Here is a 16147-nt window from a genome sequence, read left to right on the forward strand (position 1 = left end):
TCTGGACACCACTGGACTCCCAATTCCTCGACAGTATTTTATCCATTGTCATAGCCCAGGACATGTGCTGCGCGTGGCAAACAGGTGATCAATTGACATTCCTCTACCAGATGCAGGAAGGAGCGAGTGAGTGAAGGCTTTCCATCTCTCCCACATAAAGCCATTGCCAGCACCAGGTTTCTGTCCCCCTTGAAATACTTCACTCCTTGTTGTCTTGGTCCACTCAGGCTGCTTTAACCAAATGCTCTAGACTGAGTGGTTTAGAAATGGCAGAAATTCAATTCTCCTGATTCTGGAGTCCAAAAACTCCAAGTTCAAGGCAGATTCAGTGTCTGATGAGGGTCTACTTTATGACTCACCTGTTTGCTGTGTTCTCACCTGGTGGAAGGGCATGAGGGTCTCCCTCTGGTCTCTTTTATAAGGGTGCTAGTCCCCTTTCTGGGGGTACCCGTGTAGTGCCAAAGGCAGCGGGGCTATGGGAATATAGGGACACTTGAAGATGCTGAGGGGACTGTGAGCTGCTGTAGCGATTCTGGGGAGCAATTTGGCACATTTGATGAAATTACATATAGGTAGTACTAGACCATAGCAACTCTACTCCTGGGTATAAACCAAAGATACAGTTTTTGAACTTGTAACAAAGCTGATGTGTATGGGAAACTGGGAGCAATCCAAGTGCACCACTAGAGTCAATGTAGTAAACGCACACCATTTAACATAGCAATTTATCCAATCTCCCTCACCCCAGGTCAGCACTCCTAATTCTCCTTTTCTGGATTATTTTTCCCATAGCACTTACCATACCACCTTCTAACATATTGATAATCTTCTTATTTTTATACTTATAGACTATTGTTTTTCAATCTGTCAGGATACACATTCCATGAAAGCAGAGGTCCTTGGCACTTTCTTTCACTAACGCATTTGCAAATGCTTTGCACAAAGCAGGTAACTCAGCAGATACTTGTTCAATGAATTGATAACCAAGACAAAAGTGTACATTTTGCAAGAACGCGTACAAGCCAAAAGATCCACTTTAAAGACATAAGAATAGTCGTCGACGGAGTGAGGAAAAGAGTGGGCCACAGGAGATAAAACAAATAAATCCTAAGAAGCAAAAAGGGAGGGTGGAGGGGAAAGTCAGAATGCAAAGAAGAAGAGATACGGGGAACGAGACGAGGCTAAGGGACTGTGCTGTGCGAAACAATCTGGGCTTCAGCACATCGGGGGCTTCCTGTCCCATTCTGTCCTATCTCCCAGTGGCCGACCTGGACCTTCAATCAGCCATGCCTGGCTTTTCTGAGCCATCAGGTCTTGAAAACGTTAAGTTCAATGATGCTTGAGTTCTTGCACTAGGAAACCAAAAATCCAAGAGATTCCAGGAGGATTGCTCTCCCCAAACCCATCTTAGGAATGGTGTTAGCCAGTGAAGCCTGCCCTGGGGATCACTCAGGCCCCATAGAAGCTTGACCAATTTGTGGATCTGGAATTTCCAACTAGATCACATTATTCACAGGTTTAAAACAAAACAAAAAAAGCATTCATGACAGAAGATACCTTACAAGTCACCATCTTCCCTACTAGTGACATGTGAAATACCTGAGGAGTTTTGGAAAACAATTTTCAATGCTGATTCCCATGGTGTTTTGGATTTGAAAGATCTTAGGGGATCCAGGAATTTTGTTTTGTTTTGTTTTGTTTTGTTTTGTTTTGACTCCCAAGGTAATTACAGGGCCCAACCTGGTTCAGAACCACCATAGTGCCCCACCCTCATCCCTAAACTGGGCAGTCAGAATATCAATCTGTCCCTAACAGCCAACCTGGCTCTCCCCAGGGAGGCAGGGATTTCCAGGAGGAGGAAGGCAGGAGCCCAGGCAGTAAGAACTCTGGGTACAGGCAGCAGATAATGGACCAACTACCCCTCTCAGCCCTGCTCTACAGTATCAGCATTCCAAGCCCACCCACCTGAGCCCTGGGTCACCAGGAGACCTCATGAGTACACACAGGTTGTAACCTGCCCTGAGCCCAGTTCCAGACTTTCCCAAGTAGCTCTCTCAGCCTACTGTGAACAAAGGCAATTGTTCTCCCAGGAATGCACACGTTTGTCCATTCTCTCTCTCTTCGTCCCTCCTGTCTCTGTTGCCACCTTTAATCCCTGTAAAGAAAGGTGTTCTAAATATGGCTGGCCTTGCTACTTTCTCCTCTCCAAATTGAAAGTCACTGGCTCTTGTCTGTTGTGATTTGTACACAAATCCCTCTTCCCACCCTCAAACAGTTGGAGTTACATTTTTCCACATTGGGGGGCTATGGTACAGGTAAAGGAGAGATTAAAAAAAAAAAAAAAAAAAAAAAAAAAACTATTTGGAGATGCCAAGCTTCCTGTGGGAATCATCCTATTATTGAAAGGATAGCTTGTGTCTGTCCCTGCCCCCACCTGATGAAGCAGTAAATTGTAACAAGAGAATCTGGCTAAACAAGTTTCCGCTTCAACGTTATCTTCTGGACAAAGAACTCTTTGAATATGGTTTCTGTGTTTGGCTTCTAGTGATGGAGTGGAAAGTGATGTTTTCACTGTTGCTGGAGTCCTCTCCCTTCAGCAGGGTCCAACCAGGGCTATTCAACAGAGAAGGCGGCCTTGGGTCCCATGGGGGCAAGAGAGGCCGTATGGCGGGAGGGCCGTGGCCAGGCCATTTCCTGCTAATTAACCCATGGATATTGATAATATTTCTGTCTAGGAAGCTGCTGCAGATAAGGCATCTGTCCCTTTCTGGTCACCACGTCAATAGGCAGAGGCCCCCTTTCTAGCAGAGAACATAATCCAAACATGCTTGGGGCGGGTAATTGATAGAAAGCTCCCATTTTAAAAGGATTCCAAATCTAAACAGAATGTGTCTGGTTACTGACAAAATTAAATTACCCTCTGCTGGAGGAACTTCCCCTTCTAGTGAAAACAAAGTTATAGTTACAGATAAAATAGAAACTTGGACATAAATTCTTAGAGACTTCTAAAAGCAAGCAAGTGTGATTGTTAAATTTATGAGCTTAATTTTATTTTATGTTTGTCCCACTTTGATATACTTCATCAGTGAATAAATACAAAAAATAATTTTTGGTAGTATTTGAAAGGTCAAAAGTGTAAAGGAACCAGCCGAAAGCACCCAGAAGCCTAGGTTTTATTTAATTCTCTTCCCCATGCTGTTCTGGGAAATATCTCTTCTCCCTAGAAATATGATAACCAGGCTGCCCAGTGCAGAAGGAAAAGGTAGAAACTTTTCCTGACTGTGATGGTCTTTTTCTCCGGGAAAGATTACACCTTCTCTTGCATATAGAAATGAGGCCAATATAGCAAAAGGGGAAGTAGCCTGTGAAGATTTCCATTCTCACATCAGCCAACCACAGAACCCTTCCGGTCCATCATTTTATGTATTTGGCAGGTCTTCGTTGAGTTTCTGCTTCAGATCGACAGGATCTTAGGCTCTTCGGCTCTGAGCAGAATACAGGCGTGTGCAAGAGAACGAATGCTGGTGCAATCCACTCCTGCTTACCACACTCTCACCTACCATCACTCAGAGGCCAAGTGAGAAGGAAAATGGCCTCTGGATTTCTGGAAGGCAGGCTGGGGAGGTCCAATTGCAGAGGAGAAAACTTCAGAGAATGGGAGAAGCCCTGGCTTAATCCTGGACTCACCCATGAGAAACATATCAAAAGTGCTGCCGCCAAAGACAGATCAGTGAAACCTGGGCCTCCAGGTGCTCCCCACCAGGGAGTCTAGAATTTCCAATTCTGAGGGTTTGGCTTAATAAGTGTTCAGCTGTAACGATATCTTCCTATGAGACTCAAACCTCAACAATAACACCCTTCTCTAGCCTTTGAAGCCAGTTTCGAAATCTCTTCCTTGACAGAGAAACTTTATCTCCCACATCCTCTGCATCCCTCTTGGCTACATCATGGATGTGGGGCCAGCAAGGCCAGCTGGACCTTGCCACAGCCCTGTTCTGAAGAGAGCTATGTCATCAACATGGATTTGTGCTTGGGGGAAATTTGCTTTTATTTTGCTTTTGATGGATGTGCTAAGATGTTACATTAGGGAAGATGCCCCGCCCACCCCTCCTTGTGGGCCCCACCAAGCCAACTGTGTTCTCAGAAAAGCAGTGGAGCCAACGTGGACATGTGCATTCCCGGCACTTGGCGGGGCTGCAGGAAGGTTGCAGGCCATGGCTCTTCCATCACACTGTCATCGCATTGCAGAGAACACCCGGAGCAGCCCAGCTGCAGTGCTGCTGGCAGCAGAGCACTGACCATGGTGGGGAAAGGCACCCAGCCAACCCCTCCTGTCCATCACAGCCTCCTGTGATGTCCATGAGACTGGCTGACCCATCACTGAGCTCAGTCAGGTTCTCAGTCTTTCAAGGACTTCAGTGTGCCCTGAATTACCATCATCACCACTCGCCATGAGCACTGTTACCAAAACCACCTGTCCTTTGATATGCTCCAGGACAGCCTACCTAGGCCCCTTTTCAATCAGATTGTCATTCCCTGAAGCTCTCCTGTGTAAATCTTGTGGCGCCCTGGCTGCTGGTGTGGCAGTGGTTTTAAAATTCAATTCACTAAATTTATTGAGCATCCATTATCTTCATTCACTTCACATTTATTAATTTCCTATGCACCAAACACTGGGAATATAACGATAAATAAGGCTGGTCTTCAACACTCAGGGAAGGAGGGTCCATAACAGTGCTAGTCGCAAATTTCTCCAATCTTCTTAAAAAATTCCCAGATGCCCTCTCCTCAATTATGTGGCTCTCCTAAAGAAGTAACCATAAGAGTTGACCAAATATTAGGAAAGGAGACTGAAAAAGAGCATTGGCACTGTCAGATACCTGTTCAAATTGTGGCTCTCCTACTTGTTCTTGAAACATTATTTGACATCTCAGCTCAGTTTCCTCACTTATAAAACGTTGGTGATAAACCTTCAGTTAAGGAGTGTTGTAAAGATTAAAAAACTAACAGCATATGCAAATTGCCAATTTTGGCACCTGACATGGCAGTAGAGCCTCATAAGTGGTAGCTGCCACTGTTGTGGGATGTATTGCCATTGCCATGGCTGTCCTTATTAACATCCTCCTGTTTTGTGAGGGAGGGGAGACTTTCAGTGACAAGTAAGATGAAGAAGACCTTGAAGGGAGCATCTGTCCTAGGAAAGAGCCTATCTAAGGATCACGTGTGGATCTTTCACATGTTACTAATTTGAATTTTTCACTGCGGGGGGGGGGGCATTTTTCAGTTGCAGAAGCAAAGATTCTATCTTTCTGTAGGAAAATCCAATTGAGTTGGGTTTTTTGTTTGCATGTTTTTTGGTTTTGGTACTGGAGATTGAACCCAGGGGCACTTTTCCACTGAGCTACATCCCCTGCCCTATTTTTAAATTTCTTATTTATTTTGAGTCTCGCTAAATCTCTGAGGCTAGCCTCGAACATGTGATCCTCCTGCTGAGCTGCTGGGATTACAGGCACGTACCACTGCACCTGGCTGAGTTACTTTTTTTTTTTTTTTGTCTTATATGTGATCTTTAGTTGATTTCTCCACCTCTGGGCATCAGTCTTCTTTAAAAAAAGAAAAGAAAAAAATTTAAAGTGTTCTCTGCCCAATCTGTCAGAAATTCAAGGTGCTGGGTTGGAGTCTTGCTCTTGGTTACCAGAGGGAGCAAGCATCACAAACACTTCTTTTTCCTTATTCTTTTATAAAAAGGTTAGCAGTTCATGATAGAAAATTGCCATTATCTAAAAATGCTTTATATGTGAACATTGTTTGTTTTTGTTTGTTTATTTTAGCTCTGGGAAGTTGGTGGCTACAAGACAAAATTACAACTTGTCTCTTTTTTCATCACCTAACACAAGCAGAAGAAAATAAATAACATCCTAAACCCACTTAGGGCTCATTCCATTTAGATCAGATCAACAGTTCATAACTGAGCTTACAGTGATCAAAAACAGAAAAACGTATATGTCAGGTTGGCTTTTATTGTACAGAAAGAAGTTTAATTATTTTTTGTTTGTTTTTATAATTTTAGAGTCCGAGCCTGTTGCCCAGGTTGGCCTCAAATCCCTAGATTAAAGCAATCCGCCTGCCTGAGTCTCCTGAGTAGGTAGGAGTATAGGCTCACACCACCAACCCCAGCAATGAATTTTACTTTTGAAAGATAACCCATTATAAAGCCCAGGAAGGCTGGGTATGGTGGTGCATGCCTGTAATCCTAGTGACTCAGGAGGCTGAGGCAGGAGAATTACAAGTTCAAGACCAGCCTCAGCAATTTAGCAAGGCACTCAGTAACTTACTGAGACCCTGTCTCAAAAGGTCTGGGATGTAGCTCAATGGTAAAGCACCCTTGGGTTAAATCTCCAGTAACCCAGTATCAAAAAACAAACAAACAAACCCACACACACATACAGAGGCCTAGAAGGATAAACTAGGCAGATACCCTCTATGCATAAAAAAATATTTCCTTCAGTCAACACAATAACCATAAACTGGTTTTCCTGATATCCATTTTCAGATTTTCATACTGGGCCCAATTTACAATGTTTTTTTTTTAAATTCTGTGTGTCTATATATCTGTCTGTGCTGGAAATTGAACTCAGATCCTTGCAAGGATAGGCCAGGCAAGTACTCTACCACTGAGCTACACCCCAAATTCCCCCCATCTCATAATTTGAATACAGTTTTCCTATTTTTATTTTCAATACATTGAGTACATTTATTTCCCATTGTTTAAATCAAAAGGGGAAATTTCTTCTAGAATTATTTATTTTTATTCCTTAGTTTTAATTCATATGCCTCTGGAGAATGTACCTTTTGTGTGATTCTGTTTCCAAAAACCTAAGGAAAACGGAAGACAAAATGTTATTGGTTAAGGTCATTTAAAAGGCTGTGTGGAGGGGTCTCTCCTGAACTTTACTTTCTTTCTTTCTTTTTTTTTTTTTCCTAAGTCATATTTCAAGTCTTTGATCTTGACAACCCTGAAATATTACCTTACCATTACATCATAGCCATGAAATGACTTTTGTTGGCTAGTGACGACTTTTTAAAAAGTTTCCACTAAATATACAAATATTGCAGTGAAAGGATGTCAGAGTATTTCAAATGATTAGTGATGGTATTAAAATTGCCAGCATTGCTATATATTATACCTCTAAAAAATTCAGAATATTTATGACCAGACTTTCATCTAAGTAGTCAAGAGTTTTTGTCCTTTTTTCTCTTTAAAACAAAATTTCTTCTTTTAGTTCCTTCAACATGTTTTGCTATTACTTGAAGAAATTTCAACCATTTTTTTCTAGTAGGGAAAAAAAACACAAGAGTCAATAGAGCAAATGAACTAAATAATGTCATCTTAAACATTTATTAAATCAATAAATATTTGCTATTGCATCATAACATACCATATGATACAAATTCAACCATGTACATTTGGCTCTTCCCTCTTGCCCCAAAAAGAAAGAGAAAGAAAACACTTTTCGAATGGTCATATCAATCACTCACCCACTTATGCACTGCAGCCTCAAAGTCAGCAGAAAAAGGGGCAAGAGGTGACACTGTGGCACACACATGTGATCCGAGCTACTTTGGAGGCTGAGGCAGGAGGACCACTTTGAACTCAGGAGTTTGAGTCAGCCTGGGCAACACAGCATGACCCCATCTCAATAAAAAAAAAAAAAAAAAAAGAATTAGGGACACGAACCTGCCATTGGCTCAGATGATTTGGTTTCATTTTCCTTGTATATCTGAAAAGTGAGGCTGAATGTGAAGCTTGAGTTTGAAAGATAAGTGTTCAGAATATATTCTGGTCTCTAAATAAGGGCCAACTGATTTATCTGGTTCTCAACCATCAACAAACAAAACAAATTAGTAACCTGATTTATTGTTGGAGAAAAGCATAGCTATGTTGGATTTAGTGAAGGATGTCCTCATACTAACTAAAGTAAAACATGGAAAGGATTTTTCAAGGATAATCTTGATTCCTACTCCTAGATCCAGTTAGGTTCATCTGCTGAATACAGTCTCTGTGCTGAACTTACAGGGGTATTTTAGGGGTGAGAGAACAAGATTATACATACATGTGCATATACACTTGAAAATGAACCATGTTTTTGTAAAGTGGGTCAATCACTCTTTTTTTCTTACTTTCTTTCTTTTATTTTGTTTGAATACTAGGGATTGAACCCAGGGGCACTTAACCACTGAGACACTTCTTCACTCTTTTTTATGTTTTTTATTAGAGACAGGGTCTCGCTGAGTTGCTTAGGACTTCACTAAGTTGCTGAGGCTGGCTTTGAACTCATGATCCTACTACCTCAGCCTCCCAAGTCACTGGGATTATAGGCATGCATTGGGGAAGTGGGTCAATCTTGATAAGTCATTTTCTAGCCTAATAGTTTAGCTAATCTTCAGTAATTAGAAACTGCAAGCATGTTGAATGATATGTTTAAATGATAAGATGGAGATTTGCTTTTAGAACTAATTATTGGTAAAGTTGGAGATTTTATTGGTGGTCTAAGCAGTGGTGGCAGTTTTTTAGAACAAGTTAGTGATTTAAAAACAGCATTGTAAACCCAACATTTGTTTATTTGCTGGTCACTGGGCTACATTAGCCAGTGGAACTTTTATCTGTAACACAGATAGTATGTATATACTGTGTAGTCATGAGCCATAACAACAAACTTTAGCTAATACATACATGCTGGATTCAGGGAATTGCCTCCCTGTCCCCAGTCTCCATTTCATTAAATCTAAAGTGCACCATGCCAAGTGTTTCCCCCAATTGTTTCAACAAAGGATATTTTCAAGGAAAGCTAATCTACATTTTCTAACTCAGTGCACATCTTTAAGATATTACCTTGCCAGAGCCAGCTATATTCTCTCTCCCACCTCCCAGCCCCCCAAAAATATTTTTAAGCTCTCCTTTAGGTTTCACTATTTTGCAAACAGGTGGTCCATCAAACAGCTGTATCCCACCCCAACCCTCAACTCAGATTTGATGCAAGCACAGAATGAGCCTTGGTTAAGCAATCAGACTCCCCAAGAGGTCGGAAAACATACCACCCCTGATCACAAGGAGAGAACTGTGAAGCAAGCATTGAACTTTCTCACAATTCAAACTTAATCTTTCCCTCTTTTCTTAAAGGATCAAATGGAAATTGCAAAGGTTACATGCAATCCCTCTTTCAAGCTGACCTTTTCAGTTCAAGAGAAACAAGGGGGACAAGATGGGAACGTGACTTTTGAACAGAAGGCCATCCTGCCCGGAGACTGTGCTGCTGTAGGGATTACATCAACAGATCTTGGAAGCTTTATTTCAGAACTAGAAAGAATGACAGGAAATGCAAAGAGTATCCTCATTAAAGATGATTTACTAGAGAAGTTAAAAAACCCTCCTTCTCTCTTTGGTATCACCCAAGTTACTCATGCCAGTTTGTGAAGCTGCACATCATTATTTTAATTGTCTGCAGCCCCTGGGTGAGTTTTAATCATCTCACTGCCCTGGCTGCAAGCAGGACTCTGGACACTGAAGAGTTGCAAGGGATATTCAGTGTCCACCAACTTAGGTGCAACCAAAAGAACTAAAGGATTCTAGTCATCTATGAGCTTTGGAGCAAGTTTTTGGGTGTTTTTCCCCTTCTTCTCACAACATAGGAGCTGACTGCCCTCTGATGTAACAAAGATAAATTGGAATCAGGCTATGGCAAAGCATTTTATTTGATCAACAAAACACTGCACAAAGAATAGTCCTCCAGTGCCTTGCTTTCTGAAGCTCTCTCTTCTGTAGGTTCATCCCTGCTGAAAATTGCTCCTTTCCTCCAAGCTTCTCCACAACCTTCCTCCAGGGAACAGCTCTAACCGAAAGCTCCCATTGCACAGAATGTTAATTACCAGGCAATGGAGTGTCACAGGGTTCAGCTTCAGAGAAGTGCTGCCATCAGCTGCACATGTGTTCTTTCCACTGCTCTTCATTTTCCCTTGAACTCCATCAGGCTTCTATCACCCTGGGAAATCCACAGGCCAGTGTCTCAAACCCTTTTCCCTGCCAAAGCACTGGGAGCTGATGAGCCCAGGTCTGGCTGCAGATTGCACCCTCAGCCTTAGGTGGGTCCTGTCTGAACTTCGGCTCTTTATACAAAGCTTCTGGATGGAATGGAAACTTGACATATTCTCTGTATGCGCCTGGTGTTAGAATCATTCTCTAAATGAGTTTCACATAAAAATGTTAAGAACTGCTCTAAGAGAAAAACTACAGAAAGTGAGAAAAAAGGATGGAAAATGTTAAAAAAAAAAAAAGGTAGCAATTTGAATGGGCACAGTTGTGCATGTCTGCAATCCCAGCTGCAGAACAAGAGCTCTATAAAACTCAAGACAAATTTATAATCTAATTTATTAAGATTTTTCTGGAGATAGGTAAAGGTATACAAATGTATTTTCTCAGATAATATTTCACACTCACACGATAGAAGAAACCAGGTATGGTAGTGCATGCCTATCATTTCAGTAACTTGGGAGGCTGAGCCAAGAAGATCGCAAGTTAGAGGCCAGCCTGGGCAAATTAGCAAGACCCTAGCTCAAGGTAAAAAATAAAATAAAAAGGATTGGGGATGCAGCTCAGTGTTAAACTACTTGGGCTCAATCTCTAGTACTGAGAGTGTGTATGGGTGGGGGGACAGGGGGCCCAAGGTAGTGATCCTGCAATATCTCAGATGAAAACCACATAGTAAGCCACAGGGTGGCCTCCTAGAGGATGACAAATTTGTCTTCAATCAGGTCCCACAGGGGACACTGATGACTGTTAATGCTGCCACCAACCCTCTTTCCGAACATTTCTGGTTACATCCTTCACCTTTGCTCTAAATCTGTGTAATTCTAAGTCTCTGTGGCTACACCGAGAAATATGAGGTTCAGCTGAAATAAGAGGTGGTTGCTCTGGAAAATCTCTTGGATTTCAAGGGAGGTATAGCTAAGGGGTGACCCATGAGAAAGTTCATGTATGTGGATGGTAAGGTCTTCACTGCCCATAGGCAGGGCAGGGAGGAAGTCAGCCCAGCCTGGGCCTTATCGCTAATATTTCAGATTCGCTGTCACACGCAAGGCGGGGGGATAAACATGACACGGTAAGGGTGAAGGTGGGGGGATGAACACCAGAATGGAGCAGCAGTACTTGGACACGATAAGGAGACATGGAAGGACTTGGGAGATAGAAAGGGCTGGTTCACCGTCAGATAGAAGGGGAAGAAAAACTTTCTTTAAACAATTAACACCATATTCCTGCCACAGAGATAAGAAAAGTAGTGATGAATCAACACAAAATAATCCCAAAGGAGTCAATCTTAAGATATGACAAGCCACAGTCTGATTTCCCAACATCTCCCTCCTGTTCCTCACAGTGCAGAGTGATGTAGATTTATTAAGCCAAAGTGAACAAAGTGAGGTCCATTTAAATTTGAGGAGTTCTCCACTGGCCTTCAGGTAATTGTCCACACTGTAGGTTGTTGTGAAACCCAAGCTGGAAGTCCCTGTGTTCTCACAAACCTAGGCCTGGTGGGGCAGACCAAGTGCGTCAGGAAAAAAAATTAGAAATAAGAACCCCCCTCTTTTCAGGTAAAGGTGAAGAAGAACAGGCTCAGTGCTTTTACTTAATAAATGATTTCATGGCCTGTAAGGTCCACTGTTCCAGGACCCAGCTGTGGGGCCAGTCTTGCTGGGCTCTGGCCCTGGCGGGGCAGGGCTGCTGAGCCCAGGCCTCTGAGGGGTCCCAGACAGCTGAGTCAAGGCCCCAGCAGGAGCCTTCAAAGGTAAGTCAAGCGAGCTGGTGAGTTTTCCTAAACAAAGAGCGCACACATGCACAAGTACTTGATTGAAGACAAATTTCTATAAACATTTCCTTCTGAGCAAATGTGGAGGCACAGCCTCGCTTTTTCCCATAGACAAGGGGAGAGACGAATGGAGACAATTACACTCACTGGTTTGCTATGTGAGATCATAATGTTTCATTATTTGCCAGAAGTAATAACGTACACATTGAGATGGATAAATTGTCCAACGTGAACACCAGGAAGCTTACAGCTCAACCCCCTGTTACAAAAAGTCTCGGAATTCTTCCTCTCTGAAATAAATTCTTTCTACACCCCTCAACCAGTTGGGAAGTTTTCCATACTCCTCAGCTCAAGTCTTGGTCTAAAGCAGATAGGCTCAGCTTCATCAATGGAAGCTGCAAAGGGGATTTCTCACTGCATATCTGTCTTCTGAGCATTCAGGGCCATGCAAGGCCCTGGGAGAAACATAGAGTCCCTGCCCTTGACAAGTTCAGGGTTAGGGGGAGCAAGGTGCCAAGGTTCCTGACAGGGCAGTTCCTGAAATGGGCCATAGTTGCTAGGCGGCTAGTTCAGAACCATTTCTCAAGTCAGAAAGTCAAATCCGGCTTTTAGTTCTGCCCTTTGACATGTGAGAAAAGTCACTTGTCTCAGGATCCTCTGCCTAAGCGTAATACATATAATTAGAGAATTACTTAATACCTTTCCTATAATGAGCTGCAGTTGTATGTGCCCAGATATAGTTTAATGACTCAAATTAAAAGCAAATACAATCCCATTCCCAGGTCCTCTGGAGTAAATTCCAAGCACCCTTTCCCACCACTCTTAAAGGTCGTTATTATATTTCTTTGGTGTCCTCCAAAATGCTGTGCACACGTTCAGCAGCTATTTGCTAAGAGAGTGAAGTAATGACTCAGAAACCAATGTTGGTTCCCCATGCTGCGGCGTCCAGCATTTAACCACGCCCTTCACGGTCATGGTCTCTGTCATTTTTACCTGCTCAGCATCCATTCCCCTTTTCCTAGTCACAGCTCCTCATCTGGTTTTGGAAAATTATGGCTCCTTGTTGGATATAACCAAGGCTATTTCTTTCATACAAGTTGAAGTTAGGCTAGAAACAGCATCAGAATTTCAATCTTGAATGTTCTTGAGATTGGTCAGAGGTCAACCAATACTGTAGATTCTAAAAAGATTACCCAGTGGTTCCTGATATGTGCACCCAAGGATCTCCTGCTTTCCCATTATTTCTGCATCCTGCCTGCATTACTTTACAATAAATATCTTTTTTAAAAATATTTTTTTAGTTGTATATGGACATAATACCTTTATTTAACTTATTTATTTGTATATGGTGCTAAGGATCGAACCCAGTGCCTCACACATGCAAGGCAAGCACTCCACTCCTGAGCTACAACTCTAGCCCAATAAATATCTTTTTGCTTAAATGAAGTCAAGCTGATTTCTCTTGCCTACAATTGAAGTATTCTAACTGCTCTACACACTTTTACTAAACTGGGATACCAGAAGAGGTGCTCAAAATCTGGTTCAACTCTTTTGTTTTCCAGACCACCAGACTCAGAATTGAAGTGACTTGACCAAAATCCTAACACTGATCAGTGAAAATCAAGTCCAAGACCCAGGAGAGCTGGCTCCCGGTCTCTGAGCCCTTCCATAGAAGGTCTGTTCCTCAGACAGTCTCTCCTATGGTTATTGCCTACAGATGCTTTCCTGCTACAACTACAGTAGAGTTAAGTAGTTGTTGCAGTGAACATAGAGTCCACCATGCCTGAAATATTTATTACCTGGTCCTTCACAGAAAGAGTTTGCCAACCCCTGCCATACATCACAGATGAATGAATGATCTGGCTGTGTTCCAATGACACTTCATTTACAGACACTGAATTTTTAATTTTACATAATTTTCTAGTTTCTCAAAATATTTTATCAGTTTCCTATGGCAACATTTTAAAATGTGAAAAACATTCTGAGTTCATGGCCTGTACGAAACCAAGTGGCAGACTGGATGTAACCTATAAGCCGTAGGCCACCCTTTCTGGTTTAAGCCAGCTTAAGTTAGTTTCTGCTACTTGCCATGAAATAAAGTCATCCATACATTTATTGATCTCTTTACTACATTTGAGGCATACAAGTGAGGTTCCCCAAGGATTCACAATATAGTTAGGGACTCAGGGCTTCCACAATAATAACCACCACTTATTAAGCACTTCCTACAACGTACTAATCGCCTTACTCTTTAGATGTATTATCTCATTTAATCTTCATTAACAATGGGAACTGTCTTATTCCCATGTGAGAGGAGAGGAAAATGAGACTCAGAGAGATCAAGTACTGGCTCAAAGTCACATAGGTAGCAAGTAATAAGGTGAAGACTTGAACCCAGGTTGTGTGAAGCCTGAGGACCCAAACACTGTGCCCAGTGAACCCTCCCTAGTGTGGCTCCCGCCCACATGGTGATGCCCACCGTCCACCGCCTGCCCTCTCCTGCCAGCCCTCCACAGACCGGAGCATCCCTGAAATGCTACTCAGCCCTCTAGCTCTGGTCTTTGAACACCCCAGCCCCCAGCTTGTCCCAACTCCGCCTTCTCAACACAGCACCGATGTCTCATTACTCATCTTGAACTTACACAGGGTTTTGGTTGTCATTTAAGTTTTTCTGTGTTTGTTCTTGTTCCCCAAGCTTTACTATTGGTGTCAGGAGCAGGAACATCTCTCTGCTTCTTTGGTGACCCTCAGGGACAAACATGCAGTAAACTCAGGAGAGTGTAAAAAAAGTTAACAAAAGAATGCAATAAAAGGAGAAATCAGGGGAATTCAAGAAACAATCAAGAACCAAAACATCCCCAGGTGTGGTGGCGCCCACCTGTAATCCCAACAACTCAGGAGGCTGGGATCACAAGTTTGAGGGCAGCGTGGGCAATTTAGCAAGACGTCGTCTCAAAATAAAAGCTGAAATAGACTATGGAAGTAGTTCAGTGACAGCTCCCCTAGGTTCAAAAACCAGTTATCAGGAGTGGGCAGGGGAAGAAAAACCAAAACCTCATCACCTATAAATAAGAAAAAAGTTAAGGCACCAAAAAGACCAGCCTGAAAAATGAAACATATATGGAAAATACTTGAGATAATCAAAGTTAGACAGAGGGAAAAGATATGAATTAAGGCAAACGTAAAGAAAGAAATCAAAATAAAGGATAACTTGGCATCTTTTTCTGAAAAAGAAACTTTCTCCTTATACCCAAAAGAAAACAGAAAAAATATTTGAGAACATAATATAGAAAACTTCCTCCAAACTCAAAGAACGCTTGAATCTACAGATAAAAAACGTCCACTCTACACTAGGAAAATCTGATGTAAAAATAATCAACAGGACTTCAAGAATTCTTCACCAGGCATGGTGGTGCATGCCTATAATTCTAGTTATTCTGGAGGCTGAGGCAGGAGGATTGCAAGTTGGAGGCCAACCTGGGAAACTTAGTGAGACTCTGTCTCAAAAAGTTTAAAAGTGAAAACAATGTAGCTCAGTGGTAAAGCATCACTACATTCAATCCCCAGCACTGAAAGAAAGACGGGGTGGAGGAGGAAGAAAGAAAAGAACAGACCAGGAATGGTGGTACATGCCTGTAATCTCACAGGCTGAGGCAGGAGAACTGCAAGTTGGGGGCCAGCCTCAGCAATTTATCAAGATCCTGTCTCAAAAAAATAAAAATAAAAAGGGGTGGGAATGTGGCTCAGTGGTAAAGTGCCCCTGGGTTCAATCCCAAGTACCAAAAAAGAGAGAGAGAGAGAGAGCATTCAAAAAAACCCAGGATCCAACAAAAGGAAACCGTAAGCCTGGCTTTGTCCTTTGGAATAACAACATTCAGTGCCAGAAGGTGATGGGGGGGGGGGTGCCTCAAAGGTCCTGGCAGGAAGCAGAGGGGCTGGGCAAGCAGTCAGTCCAAGCAGAGAGGGAACGGGCAGACGTGCTCAGCTGTGAGAGGACTGGGGGAAGGAAGCATCCATGAGCTCTTCCCAATGAGGCAGAAAAGGCAAGAAAAAGCTACTTGACTATTAAATACAGCCAGTCAAGAAATTGACCAAATTAGAGAATTAGTAAGTGAAAGCCTTGATAAAAGGACTAGCAGTAAACATTGAATCCAATTAAATATCAACTGAGAACTCACCCTCTGGAGAAATAAATGGATGCAAATCAGACTGTAGATGCTATAGACCCAAACAAATTAAAAATCAGAGAAGCAACAGGAAGAGGAAGCCCGAGAGCACGGTCTCACCAC

Source organism: Sciurus vulgaris, assembly GCF_902686455.1.
Source record: "Sciurus vulgaris genome assembly, chromosome: 3".
NCBI lineage: Eukaryota > Metazoa > Chordata > Mammalia > Rodentia > Sciuridae > Sciurus > Sciurus vulgaris.